We start from the raw sequence: 22,755 nt of genomic DNA, 5'->3' as shown, positions 1-22,755 counted from the left end.
TAACTCCAATATTTTAACGTTGAGGTTTTAAACAAACAAAGCGTCTGGCTTGTTTTCCTGATCGTATTAAATTACAACTGCAACAAATTTCTTATACATTTATTAAAGCTTCGAAAGATGGCTACTGCTAGTCAATTAATTAATACCTTTCCTCGTTATAGACTCAGTTCAGATGTAGCCATCTAATAATGGTAGATGCCGACTTCGCATATTCCAAAAATTCTTGTAACTTGGTACACAAATAGTTTAGGTTCCTGGTAACACAAAATTATTTCTCATTCGAGTCGAATTTCACTTTGTGGAGATGAAAGTAACCTCCAGAAACCTTGAATGTTTTGGGGTTTTCTGCATAACTACGTGACGTTAAGAGATGGGACAAATCTTTTCAGGGATAAATTAAACAGTTTTACATGGTCATCAAACTTATTGTAAAGAAAATTATTTTTTAAATTTATTTAGATGACAGTAAATGATAGAATTTTCTGTTTAAGTATTTGTTATAAATAATTCATGACTATTATACGGAGGCGGCTATATTTCTGTTCAATTGCTCAATCCATTCGTATTTTTTAACGCGAAGCACGTATTTTCATAATGATATTTTAGTGTCGAATATGTACTGCGTATCATAAAACGTTCCGTAATAGGTACTTTTACATTATACGTGAACGGTCTTGTTTGAGTTCTGGCTGTGTTTCTGACTGGTTTGCGTCTGGCTGATGTTTTTTCGAAGAGCAAAAAAAAAAGAAATTCACTGGATTATGACGTTGCGTAACGGGCCTTAACCCTCAAGCGGTGGAAGTAGCTCTGGCCTGGCCCGCTTCAGCCCCCGTGCCTGTTCAGCTCTCCTCCGCCGTGCCCCGCGTGTTCCCTCACGGGCCGTCGTGTCCCCCTCGTGCCCCCACGTCCCCCGACGACGGTTCTCGTCCCGGTGCCCCTCTCGTCGTGGTCGTGAAAGACCCTCCGATTCTCGACTTCGCTTGGCTCTCGGTGCTTCAACGGAGCGTCCACGGCACGATGCTCCTTTCTGTCTCAAGTTTCCCCTCCAGCTGCGAACCCCGGTCCTTGTACATAGAGTTTTCCCATGCCTTCCCACGCCGCACCCCTATACATGCACACGCGTTGCATGATGCACGCCGCGCCCCTATACATGCACACGCGTTGCACGCCGCACAATCCACGATACACGCTGCGCGCCGCATACGAAACACACTCTCATCCACCTCGATGAATTGTTTTTCCTTAGACTGTTGTTTCGTGGTGTTCTGCTTAACCCATGGACCGCCGAAAAATTTTACGCGACCGAGAAACGTCGTTGAATACGAGATCCCCACTGTTTCATGTGTCGGTGTATGCCGCGCGAAATATTAGACGTATGTAAATGTATTTAACTTTATTATAATTAATTTATACTGCATGTGGCCGCATTAACATCTGGGTCATTAGCAATATTGCTCACATAATATTTACAAAAGTTCGCAAAGGATTACATTAGGTGTAAACTAGAATGCGGATTTTTATACAAAATAAAAAGTTACTATAATATCAGTGGTGTAAAAAAGAGGTGAATAGTATTCAAAGAGGTTACCAATAGCCGTAAATTCTTTTAATGTATTTACCGTTCTGTATTAAATTTAGTTACTTTACCACAGTCTGGGTATAAATATAACAGTTAAGACAAAACATTCATTCAGTAGAACTAACAATTTTCACATTAAAGATTAATTTTTGATCTTTCTCTCCACAATTAATACGTTTCAAGGTACATATTATATAATAATTAAAATTACAAAACGTTTGAGCAAATACAGTCTTGCATATTACTATAAAGTAACATGCATCGGACGTGTTTGATGAGAGTAAATCGTTTATAATGAGAGAAAATATTTCGAACGTTAATTCACATGATTCGTAAATATCATGTATGAATACATAGAGATTGCAAAGAAAAATGAGAACTTTTGCATACAGCTAATAATGTATAGAGAGCGCAAAAAGTATTCATGCACCAATTAATTTCGAACTGGCCTCTACAAAATTGTTGTTTATTAATCAATCTTTTTATTGTTAAAAAAATTCTAGAAAATTGTTAAAAAAATTTAGAAATTCTTAGAAAATTCTTTAATCTATTTAAATTCCACAATTTATATTAAAATTCGACTTACGCGATTATATTGCACGAAAAATAAATTTGCAAAAGTTAATTAAAAATTGTCATCCTATATGTGGATTTTATGTATATATGACAAAAATTGGTAGGTATAATTTGAAACAATATGGAGGCTAAATGAATATCTTATGAAATTATTTGAGGAGGATGTAAATTTCTATATGATTTTTTATTTTTTAAAAACGATAGAGACAATTTTTATTTTGCACAAAAGATTGGCTGTTTACTAATTAGACAGTCAAGATATTGTAAACCAGATGGTCATGAAATTAGTCTCAATATAGAGTTATTGGTTATTTTGATGGACGTATTATGAGGATCTAGTTTTAGTTTGTTACGTCGCGAGCTTAAGAATTTCATGTTTCTTCTTTCACATGCATATTGAGTGCACATTCCTTTATAAGTATCTAATTAATGAAGATTGCTCTTTTTGCCATTGGGTTGTGCGCATTCTACGTATTAGCAACTTCGGAATTCTTAGAAATCAGCTTGCAAGGATTAATTTATGGATGTTTGATTCGCAGCCAGGTTAAACGTATAAGCTGCACTATTGTCAGCATTTTAATTTGAACAGTTGTCGGCAATAAAATGTTTTCTCTTTAGTACAGCGGCAATGTTAGTTTGCAATTAATGCTCTATTCTGTCTTCGCTATGTTATTAAACCGGTTCGAAGTGGAATCGCTTATATTACTGAAATTCTAATTGTACTTAAGAACTGTAAACAGCTACGACACATTGATCGTCACAATTATTGTTAATTAATGCGATTGGAAATGTCAACGCGTGTTGACACGTAGTTGAAAACTAATTATTCTTCTATAATTGGTTTTCAAATTACTGAATTGGGAATATGAAATTCTGTGCGACACAGAAAACATTCGCAAATTATGTTTCATAGTTTCTGTGAAAATAGAAGAATGAAAAATTGCAATAGATTTTCGAAAAATCGACTCGACGCGGTTGGTTAATAAATTGCTCGTGAAATATTCATTGTCCTCGAGATGCAAGGTAGGAAAACTGTATGTATCGATAAACACTAATTAGTTTCGCAAAAACATGCGTGCAAGAGGCAATAGATTATAATAATACAGTTACTTCTCGCGAATAATTAAGAAGTGGTCGTAAAAGTTGTGTTTGAATATCCCATGTGGTATTAGCTGTTTTTTTCCTACAAACCACTAATTACGATTTGCAGTTTCTTTATGTAAACCATTCAGTAAATTGGCTCGGTATGTTGGTAATTATAGTAAGTGGTGGTCGACACATTTCATTTAGCAAACCACTACAAATATCTGCTTTCTATTAGAGTTTCTATTAGTAATAAACAGTCAACACAAACGAAATAACTTTGGAAAGTCGGTCTGGTGGATTATATAAAATAACATATAGTTAATTTACATACAATTGCGAACAAAATCAAGCGGACAAGTAGAAGGAGAAGATATTAATGATATGTAAACGAATTTATATTATTATTAACTTAACTTTCATTTATTTTGTTGCCTTATAAAACATAGGTTACTTAAAAATTCAAAAATCGAAAATGACTTATGAAAAAATCAAATTAATATTTATATTCTTATGTACGCGATCGGCATTTAACGAAATAATCAACTATTTGTTGAGAGGCAGAATTAAGTGGACAAGAAATGCATACAATCTGTCAGCAGCAATTCAAGCTTTCCTAGAGTAACATCATCTATGAATTGTTTGAAAAATGTAGGGAATTTGAGTTACTATTTAACATCACAGAAAAATAGTGTTCCCCAAAAAGCTGAAGATTTATATAGTAGAATGTACAGTTTAATCTAATTTTGGATATGAAACATATAAATGAAAATAAAGTATTTAACATATTTTATATTATTATAAAATATAGTTAAAATGTATTATAATTAAAATAACTTCTTGGACACAGTTAAAAATTAGTGCCAGATACACGCGACTGACGTGGCACTTATCATTCGAGTTCCAACTTTCGAATTGAATAATAAAAACGCTATAACGCCGAACCTGAATAATTCCCGTGAATAATTGCTTTCCATTCTGCAGTTTCACGTATTTGATCTTGAATTGATTGAAATCATAAAGCCTCTTTCAAGTAAATTGAATAAATTTTTTAATTCAAGCGTATCACGTTAACTGTGTCATTGTAACAAAAAGTTAATAAATTACAAAAATAAATGAAATATTTTTCTTCTATTTTATATCCAAAAACTGTAAAATTTTTAATATTTATGTTGAAATTTTACTCAGCAATCTTGGCATACATTAATTAAATTAGTTCAGCGGGCATCCGGTTGAAGTAAAAATTGACGGAAAGTCTAAACAAATTCAGGTTGACATTTAAAATCAGGCTTCTTACGAGCCATGGGACACGTTAATCACTTTTAGCGCTCGGTAGGCTCAGTATTGGTACAAGAAACGAATTTCTACTTTACTGTTACTTTCGTAATGTCCGTCAGAACACGACACCGCGTAAAAATTCGAGGACCGGTCACGATTTATACAAATGTAACATTTATCGCGGATGTTCTCTCCGAGACGTTTTATCGTTTCTCTTCTGACCAAGTTAAATCTCGTTCGATCAGATTATAGAGCGAACGTAAGATTCGCGGTCAATCCGATCGAAATGAGCTATCGAAAGGTTAGGAAGTCGTTGCAGACGAAGAACCGGTTTCAGTCGCCTGGCGTGGGCGTGTGATAAATCTTGGAGCTAACCCGGGCGCCCCCGTTCCCCACGGATTTTCCTCGTTATTAGCTGATGGGGACCAGGGTGATGATTCAAAGCGGAAACAACCGCTACCATGGCGGTTACGCCGCGAGAAATCATTGTAACGCGTAACGTTGTTTTGCGATTAACCGTAGAAATTGCTTACGTAGGTGTAATGGCTGTCATTTGGGACAATGCTCGTTCAACTGGTTACGGTACAGTGGCCTCGCGGTGGCCACCTTTTTAATACTGTTTCAACTCCAGACTGTGTAATGGCTGCACTTTCAGGCCACCTCGTGAACAGTTCTCGAGAATAAACATCGGCGCTACGGCCGACGTTTTTACTGGTGAAATCCGCACGCGTGTCCGACACCCAGCTGCGAGGAAACCGAAAACATATTTTCTAAAACGCTGACACTGTCATCCATAAATACACCGCCGAAACTTCCATAATGACAGAATTCACGCAGTGTAAAATACGCGGTCGCTCACTGAAATATTCGGGCAACGTTTAAAACGAAATAACTTTTTCAAAACTAGAACAAATGTTTCTCATTTTCTGGAGACTTTTTGAGACAATTATGTTCTATTGTATCATGTTATATTACCCTACGTTACATAACAATATTACACTAGATTATATGACTCTTCCTAATCGGATATCGCGAAACAGCGATACCAAATTATTATTATTTAATGTAATCGTGTAACATAGATAGACAAAGAAAATCTTTTATTTATTAATTCGTATAAAATTTCAGAGTAGTATAATGATGTTTATGTCAATTGAAGTTTGTATAGTAAAATTTCAATTTTGCAAAATTTGATGATTATAAGTATTTCAGAAAAATCTTCCGAGTACTAAAAGTTAATATAACAATCAATATAATAATGGGAACTGAAAATACTCTTCTATGCATAAGACATTAAAATAATCAGTTTTCATGAATTTTTTTACGGCATGCTTTACTAAAAATTCATAACAATTCAAAAACGACCTAGCAATATTTTGTTATTGTTAAAATGTGTATAAGAAATATCGTTTAGGAACAAATTTGCTTTCTCCTTGTGTGCTTTTAATTTCCCGCAGTTAGAATTTTAAAGCAAACAAAAATTGAAAAAAATATTCTAATGTACACATCGCTGATTGGATCGTGTTAGGTATTTTCTAGAATATAAATTAAAACTTTTACATACACATCAGTAAACAGGGATAATTGAATGAAAATCGATAATACAATTTTAGACTTAGCAATTATTTTTTTGCAACAACATATTGATGAAACGAAATTTGTATGGTACGTACGAAGTAAAGAATGATTAAAGAGGTTAAATAGAATACAGAATTGATGAACTAATTAATATATGAAATGAAATGTTTTATTGGCTTTTATTAAAGATCGTTCTGCTCCATATTTCATTTATCGCATTTAATTATATTTGATGACGAGTGTACTTTCTGACCCTCGTAAACAATCATGAAATAAATAAATATTCTCGTTTTGATTGCAAGTAGCTCGTAACCTTCTCTCGCAAAACAATTTGTATTTAATTCATGATGGTTATTAATGAATATTTTTCATTCCGCAGCAATGCATTTAAAAGCAATTGTAAAATATTCGCAGTAGTGAAACATTTACGTTCGATACAAGTTTTCATTATTTATATGTACACTGTGTTCATTTGTGTCTATGGTGAAAATAATTCTTGTAACCAAAGGGAAACATCAACTTCTTAATACTAAATTAATTTATAAGTGTAATAAAAAATTATAAACATCCTTTCGTAGGAAATAATTAAATAAATCTCTCAATTTATTATTAATTTATTAATACGTTATAATAGAAATAGCGAAATGTTTAAACGAATACAGTCTTGTCATTCTGACAAAGCTAGTTCTATCTAGGTATAGTTACATGCAAAATTCGTTATTATCTTCAGTTTAATAAAACGAATATTAAAATGCAGTGAATACGATTGAAGATTATGGCAATGGCATTTCGCACAAACATCCATTGTTTACTTGTGACTCATTTCAATGGTTTAACACGATCGTAGTCCGTTTTCGACTGTCGTACCAACGTGTTGTTCTTGGAAAAGAAAACTCTGCGGGTATTTCCCTATTTCTGGCGGATTCGCTGAAAATACACGTCTAATAATACGCACCTGGTACTCCCAAGCTGAGAACAATCATAAAATGTCGAAACAATGCGCTCAGCAGGAGATATTAACACCAAAATAGCAAATACCGCTTTTAGCGAAGCTTCGACAACATTTTTCTTTATAGCATTATATTGTATTTATAGTTTTCTGATATCATCTTCATTACGTAAGGATATAATTTATTTACACGTGTGACAACGTGATAAATTATTTAATTATTTGATTGAACCCTTTGAAAACTTATTTTAAATGTTAAAAATCAATTTTATCAATTAATTTGATCTTTTTATAATTATTTAATTTAATTCTTGCGTTTTTTATATGTTTTATTTTTTCAATTTCTTTGCATTCTTTTTATTTACACCTTAAATAAAATAAACGATGCGTTATATGCTTCACTATAGTATATACATTTAAAGTGTACGTAATAATAAATACTTAATAAGGATATTGAACACAGTGCAATCGAACCTCGTTTAGTATTCAAACGCAAGTTTCCCGCACAGTCATTTTCTATAGTGCTATTTATCGATTCTGTGTAACTACAGACGTGAAAATTTCATTCTTTAATTTTCGAACGAGATTGAAGTCTCGTGGGAAGAACAATCGCTGCATCAGTATTTGTTTCAGTAAACCTGTCAGATACACAGATCTATTGTTCCATTCTAATGAGCTTTTGTTACATCTTCAATAATATTGTCCGTCGGTAATTACGATGAAGCCTTTATAAATTGAGGAACAAACAGGCATTGTATCATCATGAACCATTGGTAGGTGCAGTTAACGGTACGTTATACATATAGGGTGTTACAGGATGGATGGACTTAACTTTTATTTCATTTGTAATTTCCAGTCATAAAAAGAATCACGATCTGTGGCCGTATAGTATGTAAAGTACTATAAAACGACGTGTTCGAAAGATATTAATATAACATTAAATCTGCTTTGTTAGCTTAATGCATTTTTTAATTGGAAAACCATATTTCCCAAAAATTTCACTTCTGGTATATTAATGTATGAATTGGTAATTTCTATAAATATTCGTAACTTATTTATCCAACATAAACCTTTATAAACATACACGATACATCAGTTTTTCGGTAAACAAATATTTATACACGTTTTCAGCTTATTATTATAATCGTTACACAGCGTTTGACAAATACGTAGTCAATATGTAGCTTTTCTTTAATATTGACCATTGGGGTTTCCTGTTCGATGATTAAATATTTCAGAATAAATGTTCTTTCTAAATATTCATGATGAATTTTTCATTACCAGAAATGCTGACAACATATTCGTCCATAACAAAAGTATTCACAACGAAGCTGTAAATACGACAGTTTTATATGATAAATCGTTCGATAATGAACGGATCTCTTAATAATGAAGTTATCGAGATCGATCGCGATGACGTCGTTATCAATTGTATTTTAAAACGTCTTTTTTCAAATCAAACACTTCAGTATTTCAGTTCTCATTACTACAGAATATTTTAGCGGACCACATTTTGCGTGATTCTGATCACTTGCGTGATTTAAATTTATGGATTTATTATTATTTCATTTAGAAAAATGTTTCAAATCATTTACAAAGAATCTTTCAAATCATTTATAAAGAATATTTCGTACGCAGTTCTTTCGTGACGTATGTAATAACAGTCAAAGATTGCACTTATCACATTGTGACACGTATTGATTTCCAAACTTGCATCATACTCAGAATTGTAGAACTGTATTAATGCTGTACGTGCTTCTTGTTCTGATTGACTTATCTTATAATTTGAGTTGCTTCCTTTTTTCTTTCATTGTATAATTAATGGACAAACGAACGAAGATTAGTAAAGGAGAAACTATGTTAAAAACTTATAGCGTTATTACTTTATACACCAATAGTTTTTTAAGTCTTTTCAAACTTGAAGATGAACAGTTGAGAATATTTTTTGAATTGTTCAAAGTAGATATCAATTTTATTCTTAATTTAACAAATTATTTGGATTAATATTCTTGTATATACACTCAATCATGAAAAGTCTTATTAACCTATTAGCTGTTGCAATCTCTTAAAAAAATGTGCAAGTTACTGTAATTATATTGAGTATGCTTGATGCTCTTCGTATTTTATATTTTTTCATGACATGATCGTTATCGCATTAAATTGTTTTAATCGGTGAAAATTTTTCAGCGAAGCGTATAACGTTAAAACTGCGTAACCAATTAGTTTGTTCCAGCATAAACCCATGTAAATGGACAATTACATGGAAACAGCGCGAGAAAACAATGAGTTACACTAGATGCATCTGATTCCAGCAGATCCATCGTAAATAGGAACGTACAACTCGCGATAGTGAAAGCAGTAGCGCAGGATCCGCGGTATCCTAAAGGCAATGCATATCTGATGATTCAGGATGCACGTCAGTTGAAGTTAATCGTTGCGATAAAACAAGCATTAGAGAGTCTTAACGTGAAACGGTGGCCAGTGTAATTATTCGCCGCAAGATTCTGGTAATTTTTATGACAAGTTGATTCAAATTGAACTGTATTAAAAATATTTGCAAAAATGCGCAACTCGCTTGCAAACAATTCACTTTTATTCCTCGAGTTCCGAACTGTTTTGATCGTAAATTGTCCCGCGGAACGGGCAATTCATTAATATGCAAATCAGTTTAGTTAATCGTGCGGTTTAATTAATTGATGACGTGAAAGAATTACGAGTCATAAAACACTTGTTCTAAATTAGAGGTCCTTATTTCACGTGTATGTAAATATACGCGTATGGGTAATAAGCAAGAAAAATGGACATATACGTGAAATCATACACGGACTCTATATTCGCGTACACGGGTAATAAAATGTATAGTTACACGCGTTAAGAATACGGATGCTTAACTCATGAATACACGGTTCTCGGATTCCGTGTACACTAGGATGGTCTTTGATTTTCAACTCGCGGTTCTTTTTAGACTTATCAGACTATTTAGACTTTCTAGACACTTGATGGAAAAATTATATGTGCAAAATTTCAGAGTAATTGGACAGTAGGAACCCGTGTTACATTGGTGTCGACGTTTTAAAATTGTAGAGAATTTATGTCAATTTTCGATGTACTTGTGTTTCCTTGTTATAAATATGGGACAGCATTTTTTTTAAAATACAATGTCTTGAATGTATATTAATTTTGCCTATTATTAAACTTTCTGTGTACCGCATGGTCTGGACCTTAACGTTATCTGCCAACTGACGTAGAGTTGATGACAAAAGAATAAACAGTATGTTATACCATTCCCTGCAATATTCACTAATATGCATACTGTTGACAATGATTTTATCGATGTACCAAAGTATTCTTTATGAATATGGAAACAGCACATGAAACACTCGTCTCTGTTTTTGTTGATTTTATGTCTTCTAGTATTTCATGTTCGCGGTTTGCAATGTTCGTGGTTTACACGTGTATTACACTTGTACTTTTATTATGCATTATTAAATAAAGTCTCAACATAACCCCCCCCCCCCCCCCCCACACACACACACTATATGCTTTAATTAACGAATAATAAATAAAAGTATTAAACTGTAGTAACAAATTGGAACATAAATTACAATTGGGTGTGTCATATAACAGTCGCCATGAATTTTCAAGTACTTTCGACAGTGTGACAAAAATATGTTTGTAAAATATGTCTTGTAAAATAAAAGTTAATCAGTATTTATTTATTTTTTGAAATACAACAAAATTGTAAAACTATTGTTTGTCGACTGAAATTAAAGGTCACATTGAATTTCTTAAACAGCACCCTGTATCTTTGACTTCGTGGTTTTATTGTCAATGAAAAAATGAATTCAACTCCTTACTGTACTTCGACTTTCGGTCGACCTTCAAAGTTCAACAACAAGAGCGTTAATATCGACAACAATTTTATTTCGATTAATTTACGACAATTATCCCAGATTTGTATCCACTACAGTTTTTCGCGAGGTCGCTTACGGTCAATAGTTTACGCCCTACGCTGTTCATTAAAATAATATAATATATGTGTAAGTAATGTTTAAATATTATAAATACATACTCTGTAGTTGTTATGCATTTGTTGCATATTATTTGTGAGTTTTTAGGATTCATCGCTACCTATTCATATTTTCATAAATATCATGTGATAGTAGACTGTTAACTTATTACTAGACATTGGTTTCTATTTTTAATAATTTCAATTAATTGAAAATAATGCAACAATGTTTCTTAATTCCTTAAATGATTTTTCTGTTAAGCATTTATGTTGTTTATTAACCTCGAAGTTTTATTATGCTTCTTTCTCTGATGCATCTATTTATAAACAAAAGTGTAACATCGTGCGCATTGTGTTTAATGCAGACAATTGATAAAGCTTAAGCCTTGAACAAAAATGAGATCACACTTATCTTCCGTTCTCTTTTTTTCTCCATTTTTCTTTTTTTTAATATCGTACTTGCCTGTTGCTTGTTTTCACTTTTATCACCTTCTAATTGTATGCTTATCACCCGATTAATTGCATCTGTGTCCATGTAACTGTTTGTACTCCATTTCGTTGCACCCACACGAGACTTTAATCAGCTTGGTTATATTTGTTCGCCAGTTCATTTGTCTTATTAATCAGTTAGCTGTTTTTGACGAGTATACTCGTCGTAACACAAAATATTATTTCTTCATGACCAGAGCATATTCGCACAAGATATAGATAATATAAACAAATTGTCAGTATTTTATATCGTCTATACATTTTTATCAAAAATACATAAAGATCCACAATCTAATAATTACAATAATTTAGACACGTTTCAAATAGATTGCCACAACTAATTAGTTAAGAAATGATCCCTTTATTTTTTCGATGTGATCGGTGTTGAATTACATTTGGTTCGATTGCTGATGTGCTTCCCTTTAGTGTATAATAGTACATGTTACTATTTAATTTCCATTTCTACAAAGCTATCACAATATTCTTAGCTGATAAATAGAAATTAGACGAAGGAGAATTACATATTATTTGCTTTTAACCGAAATTCAATTAAAAATAACATTTTATTTGTAAAAAAATTTATATGTTGTACTATATTGATGACATTGTATAATATACAACAGGCGAGAGAGAAATTACTGTTATTTATTATTTGTTTTTCCCTAGAGTATAAATAAAATATAACAATTTATCACCAATAATAAATAATAAATAAATGATTTGTGGAATTATTTAAGTGATTTTTTAATATGTTAGAAAATTTCATTATTATTTGCAAATGAAACGTTAATTTAATTTGTAATTTATTATTTGTTACTTAGAGTAGAATTTGCCTAAATCTGCATGTATTGTTTTTTAGAATTAATTTATATAGTATTATCCATTAAAAATGAACTGTGTGTACGCCATATTTAAATACAAGAAAAACAAAAGAAGATGCAACCATCTTCTTAGTTTCAACAGACTAATGCATGCACTTAATGTTGTATTAAATAGCGGAACTGTATAAGTATGGATTTTGAATTCTTTTATAAAACCAAGTTCTGAATTGCAAGCGAAACAGCCGTGACTGATAATATCTTTAAAGGAAAAACGAAAATAGAAGTTTCCTCGACCTCGCGGTTTGACCTCGTTTCACTTCACCGTTCCTCGCGCCGCATCGTTCGGCCTCGTTCTCCCTATTTTTCTGATTTCCTATTCCAAAAGGAATAGAACACCGCCAAATGATTTTTCCCCCCTTTACAAGCAGCTTTACAGTCTCGGCGGCTTTTCAAACACTGCCAACCGGACGACTGTTTTTTAATTGACGTACGTGTATTTGTATGTTGCATAGACACGAAATTCGTGGCCATGATGTTCTGGAAACCATTTAGTTCTTCTTGAAACGATTCGCAGCGCATTTATGTACTGGTAGATTTCCGTTTAGAATCGAAGAGCAACAGTTGAGAAATCCTTCCGACAGCAACAGTAATTTTTTTGTTGCAACAAATTCTTTCGATTAATATTATGTAACAAGATGATTATTTGAAAAAATGTTAATCTATAATTTGCACATTCTAATTGGCAAAAAAAAAAATTAAAATGCAATTCGAAGTGTTCTTCAATCTATATTAATTTATATATTAATCTATATTTATGTTGTAAAGTACACATTTAAGGATAAGAATTCGATGTAACCGCGAGACTTTCAATATTGAAAAATATGAAATAAATGATTAAATAATTATTTGAAGAAAAGGTGTCGTGGTTTGTTTATATATAACTCAGTCGTTGAAGAGTCAATCATTAGGTGTTATTTTAGTTCTAATTATAGTGTTAATTAATAATGAACATAAATATTTTCTTTTCCTTCTACCTCTGAACTGAGTGATTTAATAAATTGCAGAACTGAACAATACGCTATAAACTTTCATATAAATTCACGTTACATTAATAAATAAACTACAATATTCTATTTATTCAAAATTTTTAATTGTACTCTAATCTGTTTTAGTGAACTGTATCTACTACATATAAATAACTTGTTAGGAGGTACTAAAGTTATTAAGAGAATGCGGATTTTTATGCGAATTCTTATTTCCATTAATACTATCTTAATAGACTAGAAAATTCATTACGTCGATTACAAAATAATAACATAATACATTTTCGAAGAAATGCACATTCTCTGCATTTTACAAATTTAAACACTCCACGATTAAATGCATAAAAGCTCGTAGCATAATTATCATAATCCCTCCTGTAATTGCAAGAAGAAGTTTTCATAATTTCTCTTTTAATGAAAATTAATTTCTTTTAGAGTTAAGATAAATTGAATTGAATCGCCTTTCGTCGATCATAATAATAAATGCTAATGAATCGTAGTAAGATGTGCCTTTAATTTAACAAATTATTATTACTTGCTAACTAATTCAATTACGTAGTGAATCATTCATTACAGTTTCTGTTAAACAGTTGATCATTTCAGTGTATGATTTTTTTGAAAATAGGTAAAACGCCACCCGGTGTACTTATATGTATATTATTTTAACGCACTTGGCTGCATCTTTTTAATTAATGAGTATCGATTTCCTAACGTTTACATGTGTTGTGTACCTTAAAACATGTTTTCTTTGCAGTTTTACGTATCTGAGCTGAGATAAGAGGGACGTGTATCAGAGAAAATGTTTTTGCCAGACACCTTGGAGCTCTCCGTGAGTAACTTTACGTTGACTTTTCAAGGTAGTAGATTACATATAATTGAATTGTGAAAGTAGTTCTCAAGTTCTTTTATCCGCACCGAAACATTCAATTATTATGTAGTCTTTACCTATCTGAGAAACTTTCTACAAACTTCTGTTTGAACATAGAATGTTAATCATGCGAGTACCAGTCCTATGTATTTCTTGTAATTTACTTTTGCATTTATTTCCTGTTGAAGTTGTATACATTATGTTTTATAGCAAGGAAAGAATTTGAAGTAAAAGATTTAAGTAAAAGACATATAATAGAAAGTAAGAAAAGAAAGCTAACGCGCAACATAAAGATAATAGAGTAGAGCAGGACTCGGATTTGTCTCCCGTCACGCGTCTTGCTGCCCGCGGTTATCTAAATAAATACTTGGAGCACCTCAGGTGCGTACCGTGGTAACAATTCGTGGCGTATTAAGGTGACACTCGTGTCAATAGATTTCCACATCACCCATGAGGTACCATTGTTAATATGTTTAACGCGGCGCGATGTAATCCTCTGTCTGATCGTAGCTCGGAATTATAATGTGCACCCGGAAGATGTCCAGGCGCTACTCCGTAGGACTCCCTGCGCATGCTTTATCAATCCACTCCTGGTGTAGCTACTTTTCCTGTGAACACTGGAAGAGACGTGCACGACTCGACCTCCGATGACAAACGCATTCAGTGTCCTCATTGGGGTCCTCATAATTTGGGAATACATTTCTAAAAAAGAGAATAATTAGAAACGAAGTCTTTTCAGGGCTGCAATGCTTAAATAAAGGTGTTCATAATAATAATAATAGATAATAGCAAGTAAAGAATATAGTAGTATGATATTAAATTATAGGTTAAATACAGTTTCGTAGCTATTAAATCCAGTATATAAACGTTGAATTATAGATCGTTATTATTTTATATTATTGTATTGTTGCTCGTATTTTCAGATTTATTTTTCCATTTCCAAAGCTCCATTGTACCAAATTACTAAATAATGAAATTATCACCTCCGTGTAAATTATTTTTGTGAAATTAAAATACGAAATTAACAAAATTTTCATTCGCGAAATGCTGGATGCTGGTTCAAACATTTATTTCGTCGTTATCGTTTCACTGTAAAACACGATAATTAAATAAACAGTAACTCGTCACGTTCGTACGTTAGAAACCCAACGAACCTGCATTACTTTTTGATCACTGCGTTTCAATTCGCGTATTCGTCGATTCGGTCAACTTGTCCGTGACGCTCTAAACTAATTACATGCTCGTTCAGAACGCGAATAAACGGAATTGTTAAATACGAATTCGAATGAGTCGTATGCTATTGATCGGTGGAAAGCACTGTGACGCTTGGTCAACGAATGAAGCCACCTACGAGGCAATCGTACCCACTGCTCTCTATAATCGTGTTAGGTGAATCGAGGGACGTAATTATTCGAGGAGAACATTGCACTGCGGTGGCTTGTCGCACGGAATACTTAAGGTTGTCAACCCTTTTCGTTTGACTCACGCAGATGGTTTACTGGTATAGAATATCAATTCTTTTGAATCGTTTGGGAACTTTGAAACGCAAGCCGTGTTGGACAATTTTTATTTTAATTAATTGATAACGAATTGCAGATTACATTAATGTTCTATTTGCAAACGATAATTAAGTTTTATATTTAACTCGAATGTTATTTAAATAACTTCACAAATTATTCGTTATTTCTTATTTGCGGATAAAATGTTATTTGCAGTTGAAGTTTAAGGAAAGGCAAAAAGGTAATTAATAATTAAAACGATACTCTTTCTTTCTTCAAGGGATTAAATATAACACATTGAAACTTTTAAATTTCCTTAATTCTTATACAATTTCCAACTTCGTCTATTTAATTCTGTCATAAACGCATAACATCTACGGTCTACTAATTAATTATTTATTCGAGATTAATGTGTCTGTGTTTGCTCACAGTATGTTGATTATGTCGAACTATGTCATGAGAATATTATGTTGCCCGGGGTTTGCTTGCATTTTGTTGAGTTAAAATTCATAGGAATCAAAGAACGCAACGAGAGATGAAAGGACAGAAATCGCTCGATAATTACTCGTTTTCGTCTCAACAAACCGGTTTTTTTTTCATGAAACAAGTACTTATCGAACGGCCAATGACATGTACGCTTTCCTTGGAACTCGTCTCTTTGCTTTCTCGAAGTGGAGGTATATAGGGTGAGCTACAAAGTTTAATCACTTTAGAAAAGATACAGACTAGTATGAAAATTATTCAGTTCTTGAGTTCCCATGCATTATCATCGCAATAATAACATCATAATAATAGCATCAAAATATGATATTTTGTGATATTTCATTATTTAACCAGTGGTCAAATTGTCCAAATAATTACCAACAATCTAACTCTTTTATTAATTTTTGGAACAGTTTCCTATAGCTGAATTTTAATATGTAGTGCATCAAATTTACGGAGTTTCACCATAATTTCAAGAATTACATAGTTCGGCACCAATTCGTGTTTGTATGTCTCATTAATTATAGTCTTTTCTGAATGGAAGTATCCAGAAATGAAATTATAGTGGTTCTACTTGTTCGCGCAAGAATTTAGTGATTCTAGTGCGGAGGTTTTGTCAATGTAATGAAACAACATTTACATTTGACAATAACTATTTGTTAAATACGAACAATCGTTTCTCTTCAGTCTTACAGGTGTTAAAAGAAAGACGATGCGGCTAGCAGGGCTATGCCTCCTGACTACCATCGTATCGTCACCCCCTATTGCTTCAATCGGCTCAGAGCACCTCAGACGCGTATCGTAGTAACATTTCGTGACACATTAGGGTGGCGCTCGTATCGATAGATTTTCACATCACCTACCAGGTATTATTGTTAATGCGTTTCTTTTTCTGTCAATGGTGTTCCATGTAGGCCTATTCCACTGTGTCGCGCGATAATTTCGATATTTCGATACGGCGATAAATATGTCCTTCAAAATGTGCCCTGAGAAATACTTTAACATAATATAATTTCGTTCGTCATATTAAAAAATAAACTCGAAATACTTTATGAGTTGTCGGCTTGTTCCATCTACGTTGAACTGCCGGGAAGATCTTCTGTCTACGAGAAATGGTTACTGCTACGTTACAGTATTCGCGACCCCATACACATTTCGTTCGAGCAATACTTTTGAAATGTTGAAATAGTTGAATAAAACAATATTGTATATTCTCGCATTCTGTGCAATCAAAAATATGCTAGTGAAAAGCGATGCCGTATGTTTCCCTGTTGGGTATTAAAATCAGGTACACGCTTCGTGTAAGTAATTCATGTGAGCGAGAGGCATCAGCAACGAATACTTATCAAGCAATGCTGCAATTATGAATGTGTAAAAAGACAGTGTTCGAATGTGTGACCAGTGCGCTTTATGTGTATATTGCAGACTGACGCAAGGTTCGTTATACATTTTAAATTTTCAACACATTCCAATGAACCTAGGAATATTGAAGCTCGGGTTCACTTTGTCTCAGACTTATAGATTTGTAGTCTAGATGGGAGGAGGGCATATGTATAGTATTATAATTAGTTTTATGTTATTTTGCTTTACTTAGTTAATATTTCTTTCCAGAATTCGAGGCATTCCGATAAAATTTATCAGTTGGCAACAAAGTGTAAAATCGGCCTACAATTACCACTATTATCTCCTAAATTCCTTGAAACCAATGTTAGCATGTAGAGTGGCAAAAATTCATTAACTCTCCAAAAATTTCAACAAAATCTAAGTAACTTAATTAATGAAACTGAGAGTAGAGTGTTAAAATTTGCCATAATAAATGGTATTTGAACTCTTTTGTATTATAAGTATCCTAATAAAGTTTAGCTTCTTCGAATACATGTTGAATAGCGAAATATTTATTATGTGAGAAAAATATAATGAGAACACTTATCAGATCAAAGAAATAATGTATTTCTTGTTTTCTTCAAGCGGTTTCATGTTGCCACTTGGTTAAGCTAACTTATAATCTGAGTAATAACTATACGAATGTGTCCTACAGTAATAGACAATAAGCGTAATCCTCGCACGACAAGACATCACATGTGTGATTACATTCCCCTCTCTTACTGGCTGCCCTACTGTCGCAGCATCAGAATATAGTTTTTTTTACGTAATTTGCTACGCATAAATGTTATTAATTTTTTCTATATCGAAACAAATCTCGATTTTTCTATTATCAAAATTTAAGTATCAAAGTAAATGAAGATATATAAGAAAAAATAATAATCTTGCTCTATTACAGAAATTATTAATTATTATACAATCATACTGAAAAGGGTTATCCTTTTCATAGTAATTATACTTTTGACAATTTGATGACAGCCATAAAATTCAACCTCTCTTATGAATTACTTCGCATACTTTTCAACCTACTTCCTCGACATCGACGTTAGACTTCTTGTCAGGTATCTATACGAAATCCTCTAAGAAGATTAACGTTCATTCCAAGGAAGTAGGTGAAAAAATCCGTGAAAACGAATTGAAGCGGATGGATTTGCATAGAGCCGACTATGGCTTCCATGGAATCGTTATCGCACGAGGCGTTCGTCTCGGATTTTCATCGACTACAATCGATTCACCTTCACAACATCAAGATAAAATGAAACGCGCACAGGCGTGTGTGCCGATACCGTTGAATAGGTTAAAAGCGCAATAAATTTCGTTTCGCAAGCGAGCTGTCTGCTTCCCACGAATCGCATAACTTAATAGCAGCAGACTGCCGCGACCTCTTGCATTATCGTTTGGTTCCACCGTGGAGGAGTTGATGTCTCCGGTCCGTCCGCGCGCGAACTTTCGTCGAAATTCACGCGTAACATGTCGCGCGACTTCTAGTTAGTAGCTCCTTTCTTTATTGTGGTCGGTATCAGTGGCGTGTTCGTGCAGGCTGGAGTGTGCCGCACTGTGGAGCAGACGCGATAGAAAAGCAAAGGACGCTCTGGCAATGTGCATGTGCGTGTGCATGCTTGCCTTCATCCGAGCGTGCGTCATGTGGGCTTGTTGTTCGCCGTCGCATCTCTCGGGGGGCAAAACTCTCGCGACCAGCTGTCGCTGCAATCTAGTTTTATTTTCTTTCCTCTGTCCCGCCTCTGTCTCCCTCTTTTCATAACTCTTTTTCTCTCTTTTCTACCGTCTCGCTCCTTCCTATTCGCACTCTTTTAGTGCACTTATCTCAATCTTGCTAACCTTCTTTATCTCCCCTCTTTCTTTGCTTCATTTTCTCTGTCTATGTATACTCTACCGTCTTCTATTCCCGCTCTCTATATTTTAGCTCTTTAGTCACTCAGATGATAGATAAAACATAAGGACTAACGAATATAATTTTATTGTACATTGTCAAATAAGTATTCAATTGTATAAACATTTATCTGGGTAACAATTTATCCGACTAAGATTTTATTCAAATAGAAGTTCATCTGAATAAGAAGTTATTCGTTATTCGTATAAGCACAGTTAAGAGAAATAGTTATTTCGTAAATATTGATTTTAAGTATTTTTACCCAGATTTGATTGTATGTAACTAACTTTTCTATTATCCGAACATTAATGTCACTCTACTTATCTTGGATGAACGAAGTTCCATAGTACTACCCCTTCTTTACATCTCCTCACCTCTCTTTCTCTGCCTCTTTCTTTCCACCCTCTCGCCAGTGGTCATCGGTGGTGTTCTTATAAACACTTACCCCGTATTCACTTGTTCAAAGGGCGGGTAACTTAAAAGGTGCACTATCTAGTATCGCTAAAAATAGGAGGACATGCACCACCGCCGTTTACTTCAGCAGTGCACCGTAGGCAGGCCGCGCCTTTGATGTTTAATTATACCTTGTTTATTTGCACGGGGTCAGATCAACAACGCCTCGACGACATGACTTATGATCAGGGAAGTTGTAAAATCTGCCTAATGTGGAGCATAATACTTACATGCTGTAGCATAATTACTAACGCCGCGGGTAACCGTTACCGGTAACCTAGCGGCAGCCGCGAGTTTTCCTTAGGAAAGTCAGCGAAGCTCTCGAACACAGATTGCCGGAGCGAGGAAATAGTAATGGTACAATGAAACAAGTTGTACTACTTCGGATGTTTCACGGTTGATGGTACAACCGTGAGCAGGGTGGCGGATTCCTCGTGAAAGAGTTAGTCGGAAATGTAGAGTTGATATATCTTTCAAACTAATAAAAAATTGCAAATGAATTAAAAAAGTTTACTAATGACAAGGTTCACCAAATTGGAAAAATTTCGTTTATTAACGATATATACATGTGATTGATAATATTGATGTAACTTTAATAATAATTAATCAACGAAAAAAATGTTTTCTCTCGAAGGTTTGTTTGAATTGAAATGAAAAAGTATAGTGAAAGAAGTAATTACTTTTTTAAATTACATTTCGGACATTATCTTAAATTCGTTTTACTTACAGTGGTGTGAATAGTTAATATAATTATTTTTAGTGGCATTAAAACAAGAACTTAACAAAACGCGATATTTGTGTATCTCTGTATTAGAAATGATATAAAATAGAAATATACAAATACAGTTTTATTTTGGTTTCATTTAGGTATCGGCAGTTTCGTAAAACTGTGCCTATAGTTTTTGTCTTGTAGGAACATATACAGACAATCTCAAATGCAAATTATATTTAACGATGTAATATATGTGTGAAAAGAAGCTCCGGTAATTATATATTTTATATATATAAGTGGTGTAAATATATTAAATGATTCAATTATTAGTACTGTTACATTCGAACGATGTAGAAACGGAGGTGCTGTCCCATTTTTGAACCCTCTGAGCACATAGGGAGCGTTTCTGAAACACCTGGAGCGTGTAACGTAATACGCGATCCCTCATTGCGATAACAGCTGCCGTTACTGTTCTCGGTTCAACGCAATTCAATTCGTACTGCATTTATATAAATTTACAATTATATCACAATTATAACATTTCGTGATCCCTATTTATCATGTGTTCAAATAATTCCTTTAAATTATTGAATATTAATATTGAATTGAATATTGGCATCTTCCTTTGATTTTCAATTAATTTAAATTATGCGAACTGTTTCTGCTGTTATCTATCTACGTTCAGAAGATGATTTGTAATGGTTGCTGGTACCATTAATTATACAGTGTACTCAATTGGTTAAGTTATGACTGTTCACGAATTATTAGCTAAATAATTATTAATCGACTATCTTTCTTCAATAGAGGTTATCAAATAGCATGCACGCTGATCAGAATATTCATTAGATATTTGTGTTTTATTACGTTTCTGCTCATTGTCCGACGCCGCCTCATGAATGCAAAATCAATTATACCGCGAATTTCATGTTTGCGGTCAATAATTCAATATAAATTGAAATATGGCTCATCAATTGAGTTTGGTAATAACCTGGTAATGGAATTTGCTGAGAAAGATCACTATTTTCCTAATAAACTTTTCCGTTTTTAGTTTCTGTTAATTATTAACAGCAATTACATCGAACCGTTTGCATCGAAAATATTTTCAATCTTATAAAATTCGAAATAGTTGACAAATATATTCTTACATTGTAAACGTATTGTTCCTTGATTTCGATTTCTGTAAATCAGTTTATAACAATCTGTTTTCTCACAAATTATTGAAATAATTAAATTTATTAAATTTATATTCGATACTATCGAATAAACATGTATTTAGATAATTTTTCCATAGTTTATCAGTCAATTTCTTTCATGCGAAGTTTTCTAACCATTACATCGGAAAAGTTGTTACTTGTAGGTAAATTGATCGTTAATTCTTCAAAAAATAAATTATTATTCGCTTTATTATTGGAGTTATTTTAATTTAATTGATGGAGTTAATTTTAATTATTATGACTTTATTTTAGAATTTAAAATAAGTTATTTTAAAGTTTTATTTCAAAATTTTATTTTAATTAATGGGATTATTTTAATTTAAACAATTATTCGCATTATTATTGGAATTATTTCACAATATCTATTAGAATAATTCTTGTGATTAAAAAATGAATAATTATTCGGATAAATAGATGGAATATTTTGTTATGAATAACGAGTAATTGTTATTCAAATAATATATTCATTTAAAAAAAATTCATTCAGATAATTATTTTTTTATTAAATGATTTCAATTAATGCCGAATTCTGAGTACAATATGTGTTCAGCTTCTGTCGGAGCCTCGAGCTATGAAACTCGTTTTACATTTCATACAATGTGATCCGTGAACAAAGGGTCGAACAGTCCGCGTGCAACGGTGTGATAATCGATCCCGATAACTCATGTGCGTTTTTTGCGTTCGTTTTTCCCCCTCCGACGACTTTTATCATTTCCTTTGGCACGGACACTTTCGGCCTGGTGGGATACTATAATGGTGGTATCTGGTACAATTTCGAGGGCTACAACGCACGCCATTAACGATCAACATCTGGCTGGCCCCTGACAGCTGCCGTTGGCCAAAACTC

The 22,755-nt window shown here is 33.2% G+C and overlaps 1 protein-coding gene across 6 annotated transcripts in view; it reads left to right on the top strand.

Annotated features, from left to right (window-relative positions):
• Ipk1 (Inositol phosphate kinase 1) overlaps window positions 1-22,755 on the top strand; it is a 248,619-nt gene that overhangs the window by 19,946 nt on the left and 205,918 nt on the right. For 3 of the 6 annotated variants that reach the window (XM_078192829.1, XM_078192827.1, XM_078192830.1), the window contains exon 2: window positions 14,160-14,234. The exons of the other annotated variants lie outside the window; for them this stretch is intronic. The gene's annotated coding sequence lies outside the window, so the exon portion shown is untranslated. The remainder of the gene's footprint in view (window positions 1-14,159; window positions 14,235-22,755) is intronic. 6 annotated transcript variants of the gene reach the window in all.

This window comes from Augochlora pura, chromosome 10, assembly GCF_028453695.1.
Source record: "Augochlora pura isolate Apur16 chromosome 10, APUR_v2.2.1, whole genome shotgun sequence".
Classification (NCBI taxonomy): Eukaryota; Metazoa; Arthropoda; class Insecta; order Hymenoptera; family Halictidae; genus Augochlora; species Augochlora pura.
The sequence above is the reverse complement of the archived record's forward strand: the minus strand, read 5'-3'. Positions and strand labels throughout refer to the sequence as shown.